At 43.4% G+C, this 18,740-nt stretch overlaps 1 protein-coding gene across 1 annotated transcript in view; it reads left to right on the forward strand.

Moving 5' to 3' along the window:
• The window catches only part of SLC41A3 (solute carrier family 41 member 3), a 54,241-nt gene that overhangs the window by 8,638 nt on the left and 26,863 nt on the right, over positions 1-18,740 (forward strand). The gene's annotated exons all lie outside the window — the stretch shown is intronic.

Below are 18,740 nucleotides of genomic sequence, written 5' to 3' on the forward strand. Positions count from 1 at the left end.
GGGTTTGCAGTGGGGGTGGGGGGGAAGGTATCTCATTGGAGCTCCTTGTCTACTGGTGGTCTTCTAAAGGTAAACTAGTTTTCTTCCTTTGTTTCTGTATCCACAGCTGTTGGGTTTGCGCTTGTTCTCATTTGCTGCAAGCCTAGGATTGTGCAACTCTATTGTTGCAATACTTTCCATTGTGTTATACACGTTGTGGGATTAGATAAGGCTTTTTGCGATATATAGGCAGAGATCCCACTAGCAGTGTTATTCTGTTTGTAAGTGGGTAGAAAAGAAATTCAGGTATTGGGCAGCAGTAGGTTGGTAACCTGGGTCCAGAAAGAACACAGGTGTGTGTGGCTGATTAAAATGAGGAGAACTAAATTGTGATCTTAAGGTTCTAAAGCCTTATCCATATGGAGATGGCAGTGTTCAGCATTTCACATGGTTTAACCCAGGAGGGGATGTAATTTCCTCTTATTTTTTTCTGCTCCTATAAATCCTCAAAACACAGTCTTTTTAGGAAGGCACGTTTTATACGGCTTTTGTAACATTAAGCATAGCATATGTACACACACACACACAGAGGTGCTTTTCCCTGAGAAGCTGTGGGATTTCACAGCACTTTTTTCTTCCCACTTAATTTCAGCTGGGGATATGAGGAACAAGGCTGTTTGTCAGGCGGTGTTTTTGTCTAAGGTGGAATGTGACCAGCCTTCCCAATGAAAGGCTTTCAATCCGGCTGCCTGGGGGATCTCAAGCAAACTTGCCCTCGGTGCAATAGTAAAAGAGTGGCTCTGATAGAGCTGGCCTGGCAAGGCAGATTTGCAGGAGCAAAGGCCTCTTGAGGGAGCGAAGCCAGCTGGAATGTCCTCTTGACTGAGCAAATCATAAAAGGAGTTCTTATTCTGCTGGGAAGAAGTGGTAGGATTGGCCTTACTCTCAGCCTTTGGCAAAGGGATGCATCTGCAGCAGGGAGAGGGTTTTGTCCCAAAACACTGCATCATATGGCTGCACTCTTTCTTCAGCATAGCGCTTTCTTGGTCATGTAAGGGGGCTGGGGACACAGAGCTGGAGTGAGAGCTGTCCTAAAATTGATTCAGTGGCAGCAGGAGCTGAACCAGCCCTATATCTGAGGAGGAAGGATGTACCTTTGTGCCAATTCTCCTCCTCTCCTTTGCTTATTCTTTTCTCTGCTAGCATTAACAGAAAAACCATCAGGTTGTGCACCTCACTGGCCTTGTGCAGCTCTTTATTTTTCCAGGCAGATATTTGTATTAATTCTGATGCAGTCAAGTGGTTCCTGTCAGCCTCAGTGTGTGTGCGTGTGTGTGTAGAGACCTGCCTCCCTGTTGCATGCAGTATCACATGAAGGTTCAGGTGCTTTGTTTGCTTCCTCGAGCAGATGATAATGCATTTTCCCCCTATTACAAATTGTACCTTAAATTTAAAACAAAACAAAACAAAAAAAACAGGAAAATGCCAGTGATGCTGTTCCCTTGAGGTTTTTGTATCCAGAAGGATCCCTAATCAAATGAGCCACTACCAGGCTGAGCTGGAGGGTTTGATCTTCAGAAACGCAGTGGCTTTGGCCTTTTTAATGCAAAACCACTTTCTGGGAGCTCACTTAGCATAGAAACTCACGTGAAATCAACGACTTGAATACAGTTGTTGAAACTGTTTTTTGGAGTTTTGAAGGGTAGCATATCTCCCGCAGTTGAACATCGGAGCAACAGTTGTCATGTTTTCTCTGGTGATGGCTGTTACCCTTTTTCAGATTGCAAAATAAAATAAATGAGAAATCAAACTTATTGAGCGGAGATGCCATAGACTCAGTCTGATATGTGTGAACTGATTGATTTCTAATGGCCTTTAGAAGTGGGCTGCTTTCTGAAGTGAGAATTATTGCTAGCATTAAAAATTAGTTAAGAGGAAATTCTGCTTTTGGTGAATTTGAGGTTTGAATATATGGAACGGCAGATAGCAGATGACTTACTTGTTGCTCTTTAGGTAACAGTCCCACTGAGTGAAAATCATGGGCACAAAAGCATTTGCACAGGCTTGTTGTAAGACTAATCTATCCATAGATGTGGAAGTACACCTCTTTTAAGGGAAGAACACAGATCAAGGTAGGGTAAATGCATGAAAAGCTGTAAGCTTCATCTGCCATTCAGCTATGGAGTAACCTAACATTTCTATGCCTCAGAGTTCCCATCTGCAGTCTCGGAAGGGTAACCCTGCACTTCTCAAAAATGTTGTGAAAATTTGTGGATATGACCTCACAGAATGACTTGAGGTTCTCTGGCAGTGGGATGTCATATTATTAGAGTCAAAACTGGGCCAGATATTGAGTTCATACATAGACACTGGGGACCATAGCTTGACTCAGATGCTGTAGGTAAGTCCAAATCCACCCCACAGTTGCTACATCCGCAGAGAATGGCTGTTTTCCTTTAAATTTGCTGTTCTTCAATGGGTCTCCATCCTTTGCCAGCCTGTCTTTGTGAAATGAATTTTCCCCATTCAAAAGCAGCAGTGTTTTATTTTTGTTTTAGCTGTGCTTGGGAATGCAGAGCAATTCAATCAAGAGGAAAATACACCATGAAAAGCTCTGAAAGACCTGAGGTCAAGGATCTGAAGTTACCCACAATATTAATGACAAACCAGTGGCTATGCCATGGCAACGGACAGAAGAATATGTGGCGTGGAAACCATAAGTAGTGTGGGGCTTTGAAAGAGCACAACTGGGAGAAAAATGGAAATTACATGATGTTCTCTCTGTTCTGTGCTGGGACAGCCATGTACAGTCTAATCCTTAATTCTGGCAAGTCTGAGATTTTTCAAGAGGGCCCTGTAAGAGATGGGGAAAGGAGCTGGTACTGGAAGTAGGCTGCTGAAAGGTTTCATTTAAAAGGAGAAATGTTTGGGCAGGAACAAGTTCAGTTTTGTTGTTGTTTGTTGTTGTTGTTGTTTTTTTAAAGGAGGAGGGGGTAGGAATGCTGGTGCTTTGAGATCTTCATGCCTGGATTCTCCTTTGGGAGAGAAGGAGAGTTCTGCTGTAGTCATGGTCCTGTTGCCATCTTCTTTCTCACTGGCAGATGTGAGGCACTAATGGGAGAGCTCTTTCAAATGTGGGATGCTGTTTTACCTTTCAGAAACCTGCTTCTGCTGCCTGAGGAGTCGTCCTGGTGGTTAGTCCACATCAATTTGTAGTGGTTTGGTTCAGGCTTCCACAACAGTGATGGCAGCAAGTGGTAGGATGAGAGGGAATAAACTTAAGTTGTACCAGGGGAGGCTCAGGTTGGACATTAGGAAAAGTTTCTCTGAGAAAGTGGTGATATAGTAACACAGGCTGCACAGGGTGTGGTGGAGCCACCATCCCTGGAGGTGTTTGAGAATTGTGGAGATGTGGCACTGAGGGACGTGGTCAGCGGGCATGGTGGGGGTGAGTTGGGGTTGGGCTCCATGATCTTAGTTGTCTTTTCCAACCTTAATGAGTAATTTAAGTAGTTGACAGTGGTGGAACTGAGCTCTACAAACCTGTGATGATCCACACACCCTAACATGGCTATCCCAGTCTAGACCAAGCATGCTTTTGTCATCATATTGCAATGTGTGCTGAGCCGTAGCCTGATCTCAGGTGGCATGTGTTACCATTATGGCTTGAAGTCAATGCCAGCAGATGCGACTCTGTATGTTATTCCTGATCTAGTGCTAGCAGTTGGCAACCCTGCCCTCAGCATGAGGTTGGAATTTGATGATCTTTGATCTCTCCAACCCAAGCCGTTCTATGATTCTACAGTATGATTCTTCACAAATGTCCTTTTTGCTCTTCTCTTTAGCTCTGTGAGCGCTTTAGCCACGTAACTTTGAAAAGAGCTTTGTGTACATGTAGCTTTTTTCCTTTTTTTTAAGTCACACCATGCCTTTTCAGAATATTAGTGATATAGTTACTCAAAACCGGGTCAGACTAAACTGGATCACTGAACAGCCGGCGGTTCTGTATTGCTGTAACATCTGTTGCTGTAGCATTTGTTCTCTGCACTGCCTGTCAGATACCTAATTCTTTGCGTGGATGGGGAGTACACTGGAGAAGGGAGAGAGATGAGATCTGAGCGAGGATAGCCCTGTGTGGGAATCTGCCCACTGAATCTGGTTGGTTGGATGAACTTGCTTGCAACAACTGAATGAGAACACAGAAAAGGAATCATATGGTTTTGTTTTTGTTTTTTTTGGGGGGGAGAGGAAGAAGAGTAGTAGTGGGCAAGGGAAGGAAAACTGCTGAAATCAGAGAAGAAGGTGTATATGGAAAAAGTCCTTGGATAAAGACAAGAAGTGGAAAAGCAGTGACCTTTGTTGCTGTTAATGCTCTGAAGGATTGCTTAGCACCTAAGTATGGCTGTGAGTCCCTTTTGATGATATGAGAGGCAGTAGTTTGGGAGATATTGAATTTGGAACAAGAACGTGGTGCAGCTCGGTACGCAGTCTGCTTTGGGGCACCCTCTGATCACTTGGGAAAAGCTTGCATTGAATGACAGAAGGGAACAAAGTTTAGCTGGGATGCATGGTTGAGAAATGTGACTGTGTTTTCCTCAGTCAATTGGCATTTGTTGGGTACCTTTTGGCATATTGTTCAGAGGCTATTTAGCTGACTGTGTGTTTTACTTCTGAACATGGAAGACTTGCATCTTTCCACCTCTTGTAAGGTTTGTGGTTCTGTAGCTCCAACCATATGGGAAACAGAGGTGAGATGAAGCTGGCTAGTTGTTAATGCTAATTTTTTGTGAGGACATGCTGCTTTCAAAAGTAATTCTAACTGCACCATCTCAGTTAACTTCTAACCACCTCCTTGGCATGGTTCCTTTTCTCCTCAAAACTAGTATAAATGTTTAACGTGGTTATGAATAGATAGAAATGATGAAGATGAGTGATGAAGGTGATGAAGAAGAATGAGTGGAATAGTGATGGTGAAGTGTGTGTGCATGGACTGAGAGCAATCCAGGCAGGGCAGAGGTGTGCTTTGGCTTCTTTTCCCCCTTCGGATATCTGGATAGGGCTGACTGGCAGCAGTGGGTAGTACCATGGCAGATCTGCAGGAATATGGCACCTGCCCTGGAAAAATGAGGAGGACCAGACTGATGACCACATCTGGGGCAGAAGACAAATGCTGTCCCTACTCTGTGGGTTTGAGGCTTTTGTTACTTCCAAGATCTGATACCAGATGGATCTTCCAGGAGAATTTGCTGCCATATGGGGAGGCTGGTGGCAGAGGTAAGTGGAGATGATAAGCAGGATAAATTCACGCAAGACTACTCTCCATGCCAATGAACATGGCTAGTGTGGTGGATGTTGTTTCCATCCTGGTATGGTGGTAATAAGTTGGCTGGATGAGATGATCTTTGTAGTTTTTCCAACCTTAACGACTCTACGATCCTTTGGACACTCTGTTAGTTCTTTCTCCAAAGTCTACTATCTTGCTGGTCAAACTAGATATTGACAACTCTGAGCCACTCTTTTTTTCAAAGGCACTTCAAATCTTCCTTTCTGGCTGCTTTCTTGACAGCCCTCATTAATTCTTTGGTATTTCTCAAAGTGGCTGTGTGACTCTTGAGCCACAGCTTCTTCCTGAGTACAATTCCTCAAGCACTGACTATGGCATATAACCAGCAGCATGGCCTGTAGAGTCTCTGCAGGCTTCTCTGTGCCTCTAGATTTATCTAGAAGTAAACTAGGAGAGGGTAAAACTGCTGTCATGGTGTGCACAGCCCGCTGCCAGCACATCGGAGCAGCAGGACGCCAGTGGAGCTCCTTGTCTTTATGATGTTTTAGTGGTACAGTGTGGATTTTGGCTGCACAGAAATTCCAGCATGAAAAGGAAGGTTGGCAGCTACTCCTCCAGCTGTTCATAAACTGATACGTGTCAGTGGTGAACCTGTGTGTGATATCAGAAACAGCAGCTACAGATGGAAAATCACCAAAGTGCAAGTTGTGCTGACATGCTCAACACCTGACATCAGATTCCTTGGAAAAGATCCTGAGGAATCTGGGAACCGTGGCATATGATGGATTATTTCTGATTTGGCCTGTGTCCTCCATGCAGCTTACCTCTGTCAGTCTGTGCTTCTCCAGACAGCTGGAGGGTTGTGGAAATGCATCTCTCCTCTTGCGGCCTTCACTCTTCCTGCTCTGCTAATAGGCTGGTGTGAGTGTGACACATGCAAATGTTTATCATATGTCCTAAGGTGACAAAGTCCTGGAGTACAGTCTGCTCTGTTCCTTCCACCAAGGATGCAAAAAATAATCGTACGTGTTTGCTGGGAGCTAAAGACTTGGTAAAACTCCAGCCTTTGCATTCCTTCAGAGTTTGTAGGCAATTATGCACTGAAAAAAGCAGCTTACCGTGAGCTATAGAGAACAGGCAGATTTAAAGCATGTTGTTCTTCTGATTTCTGGCAATAAAACCTGCAAAGATGGCTTCCAGCAGCAAAGTTCTTTGTGATTCAGTCTTTTTCCCTTTAGGATATCTACCAGTAGAAAATAACCTGTCCAAACATCAACATGAAGCATAGGAATAACCAAAGCTGAGCCCAAGCAAAGCTGCTGAATAGTTCTGCTTCTGTCGCATGTCAAAAGCCAAAGCTGAAAACAGGTCTGTAGTGGCATTTCAACTCCAGATGCAAGTTATCTTTTAGCATCTTGTATTTATATACTTTTCTAGTAGCAGCTCCAGGGAAATAGTGGCACTAGTGGGAAGGGTAGTTTTTACCCCATGGGCTGCAGGAGCAGAGTGACAGCTTTGGTAGCCTCCTGCATTGGAAAAAGGGGGAGCTCACTGCTGGCATTGTTGTTTCCTGGGCACCGGGACCAAATTTGTTCTGTTAGTGGATCTGCTCTTATAACACATAAGCCCTTCTAGGTATGCACAGAGGACAAGATGAGCCATTAGCTCCTGCAACAGTTCCAAAAAAAGAGCAAAAGTCCTGTACTGCTTGTTCACGGCCTCCCTGGCGTTTGCACAGGGGAAGTCTAATGCCATTCTGCTGCCATATTGTTTCCCATAAGTATCTGCCAAAGAATGCCTGATGCAAAAAATAAACCGTGGCAAGTGCTGTCTGTTTCCATTACTGTATGGGGAATGACTGGCTTATGTAACGTGCAGCATGAAGCTGTTGTAGAGATCAAATATAAATATTGCTCCATTGTGGAATGTTCTGGGAGCATAGTTGACATTTTTGTGGCTGACAAAAAATCAAAGCTCATTATCACTCCTGAGGTTTAACCTCTCTGTGCATTTGTGTGTGTGTCTTTCTATTTCCGTGTATTAGAGGCTCTTGGTCAAGCCCTGATATTCTGATCTATTTTTACTTGGTTGCTACTCAGGCAAAACTTCCATTGACACTAATTGGAAAGCTGCCTAAGTAAAGGGTGCTGAGGGAGTTCATAAGCTGGCTTTAAGTCCACTTGGTTCTTACTTCTGAAACTCCCTTTCTTGAGGTTTGTCTTTGTATCTTTAAACTTGTCATTAGCAAATTCTCATCCAGTGCAAATCGTGTTGTACTATTGGTACCAAACATTCATATTTTTTTTTAAATTTTATTTTATTTTAATGTGGTTGAGATCTTTCTGGCTCTGCATTTCGAATAGGTATCCTGTGTGTCTGTCCTGTGAAGGACTTTCCTGGTAGAAGAAGTAAAGCCAGCCAGATGGCAGTGGAGCTGTGCTGACATGCTCTATGGGTCTGACATCAGAATATTTATCTTTTATAATTCTCCCCCCCTCCATCCCTGGAAGCATTTCGAGTTTGAATCCTCGCCACCAGACAAGTTCCCTCCTATCTCCTCTCTCTTTTCCTCCTATGCTATTGACAGAGGATATCAAGTGGAACCTCTGAACGTGGGGCAGCCAGAAAGGAAGAACCACTTCTTTATATCATTAGCTTGAGGTTTTTAATTTTTGGACTTGCTAAAATCCTTCTCTTGCTTCACTGAAAGAATTTGATGAGGCAAAACACACACAAGTTCATGCTAGACAGATGGTGCTAAAAAAAATAATAATAAAAAAAAAAGGTGGCAGTGAGGCGTTGTGGAAGGAAATGGAGGAGTGAGTGTGAAACAAGGATGGGGAGAGTAAGTATGTCTGTAGGCATGAGAAAGTCATGAGAAGAATGATATAAACCAGCCCCTGAAGTGAGCAGTGGAGCTACGGTATGTGAAATTTGTGTCAGCAAGCAGCAACTTGTATAAGCTCACATGGGCTGTTTCCTGCAGTGGCTCTATCAAGAGATGTTGAGTTACAGGTACTGGCTGGACACAGTGAAAGGCTCTGTTCTCATCTTTCTGCATCCTGAGCTCTGCTCTCCTGTTGCTACAAGTTAGTCTACACAGTTTGGAATTTGAGAACTTGGACCAACACCCACAGTTCCTTTCTTACCATCTTATGACCCAGCCTGTGTTTTAACTGTGTTGTTTTCCAGCTATTCCTGGAGATGGTGATAGGTGAAGCCATACTCTAGGCCACAGTGCTGGTCCTGGAAAACAAGTTATGTTTTGCTTAATGCTATATTTTGCTATTAGGAGAGCAGTGGTGGAAAGTTAGGTGTTTATTTGCTGTCTCTGTAGAGAAGGGATTCCCATATTTCATGGCACACGGTGGAACCCACAGTTCTATTTGCTGGTAAATGTCAAACCTCTGAATTTCTCCAGAAAAAGAGAGATTTCCTTGTAATGCTCATAGACTTATTAACTGTGGCTGCAGAGCAGTGCCACCTTGCCAGTATGACCTTCAGGAGACAGTTGTGAATAAGTGAGGAGGTAAACAGGCTGGATGGTCTCGGTGTATGAAGCTGTATGGAGGCATGTCTAGAGTGATCACAGGCATGGGGTGATATGACTGGACTAGATGACTTTTACTGATCTCTCCAACCTTAATGATTCTGTTATTCTATGACAGCAGGAGGATGCTACACAGACTTAATGTTCTACAAACTTCATATGCATTCAGTGAGTTTTAAATAGTGTTCGTTATCTGGCCAGTCAGTTCATCCTATGAATTGTTTGTGCCAACAGCTGATCATTTAAATGCTGATGAAGTTTAATATGAGCTTAAAATATGCACTCTCTTTAAATCTCACTTATGCTGACGGTGCAAGAACAGGAAATTTCCCTTCTGTTAGCCAACCTTAGTGCCAAGCTTCAGGTTTTTTACCCTCTGATAATGACAAAATATTTTAGCTGCTGGTCCAAGCAGCTGATTCAGTTGCAAAGGATAAATTGGGCTTCAAATGTACTTCTGAACTTCTTGGGAAAACATGCTGCCTTTCCTGGGATATCTGCATAAGCAGTAAAATGTAGAAATATCTCCTTATGGGTGTTTTTTCTTAAGGTTGCTCATCAGGTAGTTTGTAAACCAAGAGAACTGAGTAATTTGGTAACTCTGATAAGGAGCCCCTCATGTTTCTCAATTTCATTCATTGTTATACTTAATACATAATTACAGTTGGGTAGGATATCATTAGCCATTAATTTCCTGTTACTGATGAAGATGGAATTGAGTTCCCGCTTGTAAGAGCCTTATTTCATGCTTCTTAGTGCTTCAGCCACCAGCACAGCATTTCTGAAATGTCTTTGTGGAACAAGCGAAATGTGACTTCCTTAGAGCTTAAAAGCAAAGGGAGAACTGGACATCAAATGCTGCAGAGCCTGACCCTGCCAGGGATCTATTCCTGCAAACCAGTGAATGTCCTCAACACACTGAGAATGAAAGCCAAAGCTCTCTGGCACGCAGCAACTTCAACTCCTTAGAACTGTAGGAGTGTGCAACAGGTAAACTTCCCCTTCCTGAGCCAAGGAGAGCAAACATCCTTCTCTAGGCATCTCTTGTACTCTTAGATGCTTGTTCTGTATTTCTCCATTCACCCACTGTGATGCTCTAGGCAAGAAACTTCAGATCTGAAACAACTAAAGCATGGCTCCTGCAGTGCCTCTGTTCATAGCCCACTGGCTTTGCAGAGCATTCATTCCTCCCTCAGATAGCTTGGAAGTGTGGCTTTTCTGATAGCTCATCTACTGGGAGTGTGCCTGACCGTTAAAGGCCTCACATTCAATTACCCCTGTGCCACAGAGCAAATATCTCAAACAGCTGAGAAGGCAGTGCAGCTGGTGAGGATGTTTCCAGACAAATCCCTTGCAGAAAGGAAGAAAGGCACTGGAGTTTCTCAGAAAGCCATCTGCAAGGTAAAAAAGTGCTGTCTTTAGGAGTATCCATTTGTATCTCTCCACCAACTTGCCTCTAGGTCATAACAATACCCCTTTATAAAAAGCTTTTATTGTTATTATTACTGTAGCTTGCGGATCTTGCAATGATGGAGTCTTTGGGGCAAGATAAATACAAATATACCTGTCAACCCCATTGTCTATCTTTGTAGCTTACAAGGTTTTGGCATGATTAGTTGATGAATGGCTTGTGTTGTGCCATTGAGAGAGCCACTGAGCCATCCACCTACTGCTTTGAAGGTAAAGTGCTGAATATTTAATTGTTGTCATCATCATTCTGGCTTTCAGTTCCATGGAGATGGGCCAGCAGTGAAACCCCAGCTCCAACCACCCCAGGCATGGGTGTTGTTTGGATACCAATCTGCAATTAAGTTCCAAGTCTAGCAAATCATTATCATGGAATGAATAAAACCCCAAGTGGGATCATCTGGGGGGCAAATCCCCACTCGTTGCAGTGAGGCTTTATGCCAGTAACTAGATTTAGAGCCAGGGGTGCAAGCTTGAGGTTTGAGATAGGATTGTATTTACAACTTGAATTTAAGGCTGGGCAGGAAGTGAGTAATCTGAAGCTTGACTCTGAAGATTTCCAAGTGGAAGCAGCTAAATAAAAATGCTCTCTTCAGATCATCTTAGCTTGAGGCTTCTTCTCGGGCAATGGGAAAAACACGATGATCTGCCCTGTCTCTCTCTGTGGCATGTGTCCCCGTTATGGGTTGCTGTTGCTGATTTAGCATATTAGCCCAGAATACCTAGAAACTTGCGATGAGTTGTATTCTCTGAAGGACACTTATCCCTGTGGCTTTTCAGCTGGGTCCCTTCTGATCAGAAGTGTTTAAGATGCATGGAATGAATTATCCCCTGAAGGTGCTTGACTCCCCTAACTGCCTGATGCTCAGCAAGTTGCATCCAGCCCACTTCAATTCTGACATTCAGTGTGGGCCTTTAGACATTGGTCAAGTTATACTGGCTTAATGTGCTAACATCCCACATTTTTCCCTCTTATCTGTGAAAGGCAAAGTCTTACGAAGCTGAGCTGATGTGCAGTGGCTCAAAAACAGAGCAACTCAACTGGGTGCGTGAGAATGAGAATACAGCAAGTGTAATTCATAAAATGATTGAAGTGCATCTCCAAGTATTGGTAGTTTGTTAGTTTTGGAAGATAACTAGTCAATATAAGGGCATGGTTTAGTGGAAAATATTGGTGGTGAGTGGATGGCTGGAGGGGATGATCTTGGAGATCTTTTCCAACCTTGGTGATTCCAATGAATATTTATCATAGTTGGCAAATTGTTGAGTGTAAAAGTGATTTCATTCATGTGGTAATGCACTGGCACAGGCTGCCCAGGGAGGTCAAGTCACTGTCCCTGGAGGTGTTAAGAAACATGGAGATGTGGCACTGAGGAACACAGCTTAGTGGGCAATATTGGTGGTAGATGGACAGTTGGACTAGATGACCTTAGAGGTCTTTTTCCTACCTTAATGATACTGTGATTCTATCCTTTGTTGTAGTGATGTGCAAGTAGAAGTTTATGCTTCCCAAGATCTATTCTTGGAAGTATGCTGGCCTGAACTTCACTATTCTGTAGTTTGAAAGCTCTTTGTGAGCTCAAGTAAAATTTCCTCTATCTTTCTGGATGCTTGTCAGCATTTCAATGTAGATTATTACTATATTGAGGGGCAACAAAATAGGTCAAAAAATTCTGAAACATGTTAAGGGGGTTCAAGAGAGAAGAGAGGATTGTAGTACGTTTGAGCACATAGCTAGATTTTTTTGTCAGACTTGATGGCTGTCTCCAATATTAGAAGTGTTTTGGAGAGATGCTCTGTTCGGGGAAGAAAGGTTGGAGCCTTTTGCTGCTTTTATGCTATTCTGCTTGGACAAATTGCAAAGGACTTCTGAAGGGCTTTCTCAGTTCAGGTTAAGAGAATGTATTTAATTATAAAGTGATTTGAAAGATGGGAAGAACTGCAGCAAGATCTCTTTTGCTGCTCTACAAGACTAGTATTATTTGTTTTTAGCCTTGTGACCTGGTATTTGTTCAGTTAGAGTGATAGTCCCCTGGTGTTATAGATGGAAAGGAAGTTGTTTTAATGCTCATTCATGGCCAGAATCTTCTGGGAGGGTGCAAATTCCTCAAAAGCTCATTAAATTATTACCTTCATTCCTGCCTGCGCGCCGTAGAACATTTCCCTCAGCCTTAATGTCACCGTCTGTTCAGGCGTATTATTACAGAGCGGATCACAAGATGTAATGCTCTACTAACGCTGCTGCTGCAGGCTCACAAATATGGAAAGTGCAAGGCTGCATACCTATTATGGTTCTTGTTACTCTGAATGGCTTTGCTGCCAGCTTGGGCTTTCCAGGCAGTGCAGGGCAGGGTCCATTCACACATCTCTCTCCTCTGGCCCAGCGGTGCATTAAATGCATGAGGGCTATTGTTATTAGCTAAGACCACCAAACAGAGAAACCTATTTGCCTGACTCCATTTTCTGCTTAGCACACAAGTACATAAATAGATCTTCCCTTAAGACATCAAAGCTGTTTTGGTCCTATTTGTGGCAGAAGCTAACAACTAATGGAATGAGAATCCATAAATTCAACATCTTGTGTGTCTGCAGCTTTTTTTCACCCAAGTGCTTAAGAAAGCTTTACCCTAGACCATGCTCAGTTGTTAAGTGTAATTATCCCTGTAGCATAAATGAGGAGACAGCGACACGGGAAACTGAAGCGCTGCTCAAACCAGCAGCATGTGGCCAAGAGCTAAATGTAAGCATTGGCTTGTCTTATCCAAGCTTTCTTAACAGCAAGACCATGCTGCCTCTGGAGGGTGCCAACATCCTTCAAAGGTTTTGATAAACAGATGAAGTATTTATTTAGAGTATATCATGTGCTGTGACTTATTCTTTCTGAATCAGCAGAGCTTAAAATCTAATATAAACCACTCACTGCTAATAGAGGGAAGCAAATCGCTCTGCTTATGGCCAGAGGCACAGAGCTTTGGATAATACCAAGCATGCAGATTCCTGAAAAGCCATGGTGTTTGATGGTTCCTCTCAGCACCGTATGAGTATATATGTATATGTCCTACCAGGAAATATGATTTATATGTGTGTATATATATTTATATGTATCTGTGCTTAAGAGAGTGTGTGACACTAGAAAATATATACGCACACACAAACAGTTGGATGTACTCAGATTTCTAAGTGAGTTTGCTGGAGAGTCTGGAGTTGCTATGTCAGGACAAGACCTCCTTGCATGGAGGTGAACACAAATGCTTGAAGTCTGAGGCTGGAAAGGGGCTTCTCATTATTAGGGAGAAGAATTTAGGCAAGAAGAGATCAGGGAGAGGTAGAAGTTGATATAATCTCATGGTTACAGCATTAAGGATGGTGGGTATTCTGCTTGGAGTGCTCTGTTGGCATCTCTGTGGTGCTGCATAAGCTAGTTAAAAGTCCTCATGTCTCAGTTTCATTAAACATACCACAAGGGAAATGCAACCCGAGTTGTAAAGGGTAGGGTCCCCGAAGTCCTTCACAAATAGAAAGTTAGGCTCAAAACAAGCCCAACTGGTCTGCCTAGAAGGAAATGCACAGAAATAGTGTCCCCTGCTTCTGGAATGTACCCATGTTTGGGACTGAATGTTACAGCAGTGCTTTCTCCAGCCTGGCGCAGCAGTTCATAACAAGGTAGAGATCAAGGACTGCATAACTTTGAAGCAGGAGTGGAAATGCAGATTTGAGGAGTGTAAATTACCCATGCTGGAACTGGGATATCAGCAGCATGCCAAGCTTTATTCCTTCAATCTGCACCTATGTGTGATGGCCATCCTCTTGTAGCATTTTTGTTCTGTTCTCTTGAGTCTGATTCTGGAGATGCTGCTATACATTTAAGGGCAGCTCCACAAGCACAGGTTAAGTGTCTGCCTGCACCCAGCTGTTACCTACATGTGGGCACCACAGCTACTGTGTTGCTGAACAGTGTGACTTCCCAGTCATGGGAAATACTCAAACCACTGTACTTGGGTGATTTCCTCAGCCCATCTGATGTGGTGTTTCTAACAAGTCTTATGGGAACAGCTGAGGGAAGGGGGTGGTTCAATCTGGAGAAAAGGAGGCTCAGGAGAGACCTTATCACCCTCTACAACTCCATGTCAGGAGGCTGTGGCAAGGTGGGGTCAACATCTTCCTAGCAACAGTAATAGGATGAGAAGTAATGGCTTCAAGTAATGCCTGGGATGTTCAGGTTGGATATTAGGAAAAATTTATTCTCAGAAACAGTGGTGATGCACTGGCACAGGCTGCACTGGGATTGGTGGAGTCGCCGTCCCTGGAGATGCTCAAGAACTGTGGAGATGTGGCGCTGAGGGATGTCAGTGGGCATGGTGGGGGTGGAGAGGGGTTGGACTCCATGATCTGAGTGATCTTTACCAACCTTTACAATTCCAATCTTGTCACTTATGTGGGAACATGCCCATGAGTTTGGCATCACAAGAGGAGTGGTCTTTCTGAATTGCCCTAGGTCATACGATATCTAAGGCTATAGCACATAGCATCAAGGGTGCATTTGAGAGTAGTTTTATTTTCCAAAATTAAGAAACTCAACACAACAACAACAACTAAACCCTAGTAAGTTCCTGCCTTTCTTTCTTCCAATGCAGTTCTTAGCCTGGTTGGTTTGAGAGGCTGAAAATAAACTAGCTGCCCTCTGAAGAGTAAATAGTGCTATCAGACACTGGCTCTGTGGAGAATTAGACCTAGAAAGAGGATAAGTATAGTAGCACATACTCAAAAAGAACCCAATGAATCCCAAAGCCCTATACTGCCAGGGTTAATCTGCTGGGAGCACTTTCTATTAAATATAGAAGTCAGTTTTCCATCTCACAGGTCCGTTATAAATAAATACTCCTTTTTTTAGGAGAACCTGGCATGGCCCCAAATGAACCTGATCAGTCTCTGGTGCAGAGCTGTGGCAGGCAACTGTAAGCCTGTTTCCCATGTTGCAAGAACAATGCAGCTCAAAGCAGGGATGTGAGCTTTCCCCTCACTCCTATCTTCCTGCAAGTGATGTGCCAAGCTGCAAGCAGGGCTGCTGAGCTGTGCTGGGCCTGCAGGGACTGCTTCTGTGCAGGAAATTAGCACTGATGGGGGAAGGAAAGAGAAGGATATCGGTGTGTGATGTGTAGGAGAAGAAGTCACCACTGAAATAGAAGTGGAAGTGCTGGAAAAAAGTTGTTGCTGGAGGTTTTCATAGTGAGGAGAGTGTCAGATTTGGGCATGCACAAACGAATGGTGCTGAGCAAGAGTCTGCAGGTCAGCAGGCTTGTCCCTGTGCTGCACAGGGGAGGAAAGGAGCACATGGTAATTGGTGGGGAGAAGTGAAAACCTGGGATTTGAAGCATCCTGTGGTTTGATGGAGACGGTCTGGATCCAAAAACTGCTTTTTTGTGTGCCTAATGACAGCAGGAGCAGGATGTTGACATAACACTTTTTTTTTTTTTTTTAAGTTTCAAAACACTATTTAACAAATAATCTATTTGAGGAAGCCTGTAAATTAGATGGAAGGCATCACGGTATTGTTCTATTATTCATACACTACTAATATGCCTTCCTTATTACCCAACTCACAGATTCTGCTCTTAAGCAGTAATCCATAACAATACATCAATAGTGATATGTTGCTCTGTGGGTGACCAAGGGCTGGCTGAGCAAAGACTGCAGTATTTGAGGGTGCTGTCAGGGTGACCATCCCTGCCTGGAGAAGTACAAAATGATCAGACAAGAGGAAATGGTTTTAACTGATGGAGGAGAGATTTAGATTAGGTATCAAGGGGAAGTTTTTCACTCAGGGGGAGGTGAGGTGCTGGCATGTTGCCAGAGAGGCTGTGGATGCTCCATCTCTGGAGATGTTGAAGGCCAGGTTGGATGGGGCCCTGAGCAGCCTAACCTGGTGGTTGGCAACCAGCTCACAGCAGGGGGAATAGAACTACATCATCTTTAAGGTTCCTTCCAACCAAAGTCATTCTATGATTCTTCTATTAAGTCCGTCCCCAAATCCATGGAACTGGATTGAGTTTGGTGCCTCTCAAGGCTTCCTAAAGGCCCAAATACTGCCTTATGGGAGTTTTACACTGGGATGTTTGAGGATTAAAATGTGCTTGCGTAATAATTGTGCAGTTTGCATGCATGTTTAGAATGTGGTAAGACATGGTACGCGAAACCATACCTGCCTTCTTAGATAACAATGTTGAAAAGGTGCCCTTGAAAGCCTGTGGCTATAACTGTCCTTTTAAATGCTGCTTCTTGGTAGCAAATGACTCTGCTTAATCCTCATAATCCCATTCAAGCCCCCTGTTTTCTGCTAAGACTTGTTGACTTGGCCAAGCCTGAGGCCATTTCTCATGGTGCTCTCTGGAACACCTGTCAAGCAGGGGCTGGACTGAGCCCAGCAACTCATTCCAGATGACACCACACAATCCTTAGCTTCTAATGACTCCTAGCTATTGCTTCTCTGAATACAACTATAATTGATAACCTCAGAGTGAAAGAGTTTCTTCATCCCTTGACTAATTTCCTCTGCCATTCAGACCCACCAAATCGGTTTGTGCGCATACTCCATTTTATCAAACAATGCTGCTTGGAGGTAAATCAACATTGTGTGGATATAGGAGAAAAACAGCATCAAACCAGCCACTATGAAAGAAAATTAACTCTATTCCAGCCAAAACCAGGATGGGAATATTAGCTGCTATTTGCAGCAGCACGTGGCTAAGAAGTCAAATGCAACAGTTCAGAACACAGACTAGAAAAAAGCAAGAATGAATTGGTTGCCTGAGGAAATATCCTAACAAACCAGAGAGAGATTTCAACATGTTCATTTGTGAGTCACTCAAAATCTCTACAGCACAGCTGTGCCCTAAGGAATAGCCATCTAGATTTAATTCCTCTTAAGTAAGAGGCATTTTTCTGCAGGGAAGGGATGTGAGCTTTGTTCCTTTTTCTTGGGAGCAATGATAGGTCTCTAGATGTATTTAACAGTGCCCAACATTCTTTGGGACTGAGTGTTTTGAAGGATCGTTTATTGTAACAGCTACAAATAAACAGATACAAATATATTTACAAATAGTAAAAGGATTGCTGTCTTACTTTAAAAAATCATTCCCAGCCAGAACTGAATGGTAGACACAGTGCTTCCATTACCTACTTGTAGAGCTGTTCCATCCTAGCAGGAAGATTTCCTACTGCCATCTCCTTTGTGTACAAGGCACAAGAAATCAGAGATGAGATGTACCAGTCACAGGACTGTCTTGCATCAAGTCACTTTGCATTCTACATGGTCTTGAATGGCTCTGCAGGTTGCCTTGAAGTGGTCACTATGAACCAAGCAAGACTGAGCACTGCCAACTTTTGCCTTGTGTTCTCATGTACACTATAGGAAACTGATGTGTGCTTAGCACAAATACAGCTGTCTTGTTTCCTGGCATAGGTGCAATTATGCTATGGGTGATCATTCATCATAATATCCTATGTGTTTTCAAGGGCCAGGAAGAATGCTTCCTATTTAATACTTAAAATTGTTAGTTGAACATGGCGTATGTGCTGTCACCATTAATAAATTTGAGTAGCTACCTCTTGGTAGCTAGGAACACCCCAACTTCTATTTTTTTCTCCCTCTTACTTGCTTTAGCTGTCAGTGGCAGTGAGAAATGGAGCGAGAATGAACGTGAGAAATCCTGCAGGAGAAGAACAGTAAACCTCCAGGAGAGCAGGAAGAAAGTTGTGTTATCCATCAGCATTTAAGAGCTGATTAAGTATTGTAGGTCAGAATAATGCAGGAGACTCATGAAAGATGTCACACAGCATTTTAGTTAGGAAATCTCATGGGATGATATGCCAGCCTCTAGAGGTCTGGATCACTGGATTGATGGACAAAATCTTCTGCTGTCACAGAAAGGTTTGGTTTTGTCTGGATTCAGTGCTGCTGGCCAGTATTGAGCTCCACTCAGTAGCAGACTAGAAAGATGTTAGTTAATTGGGGTGAGATTGAGGAGAGGCACGTGAGTAAACAGAAGCTTATCTGCCTGCCTAGTAGTGAGAGATGCAAGAGAAGTGCTAGTTTGAAAGTGAGCTTGGGTAGTCATAAGGATATAAGTACATCACTGAGCTGGAAGTTGAAGGCAGACAAATTTAGCCTCATAAAGAAGTGCACAGTGGCTGATTCTTCTGCTACTGCCTGTTTTAATGTAGGGTGAGTGCTTTTGCAACAAAAATGCTGCCGTTCAACCCAAAGGTGCACTGTGTCCTTTGAATCACATTGGACATTGTTCCCTTCTGGCCTTGCAAGGGATCAGCCAAAAATGAACTGAAAGCACTGGGTTCTAGCCTGAGATCTGAGCTGCATGTGATGTTTGGGTTCAAATATAGTATGCAATGACTGCATTGTAGTTTGATTTTTCTTTTGGTTTTGTCTCAGGACGCTATCTGGGG

The sequence above is a fragment of the Lagopus leucura genome, unplaced genomic scaffold, assembly GCF_019238085.1.
Source record: "Lagopus leucura isolate 7727_CA_CO unplaced genomic scaffold, USGS_WTPT01 Super-Scaffold_100026, whole genome shotgun sequence".
NCBI classification, from domain to species: Eukaryota; Metazoa; Chordata; class Aves; order Galliformes; family Phasianidae; genus Lagopus; species Lagopus leucura.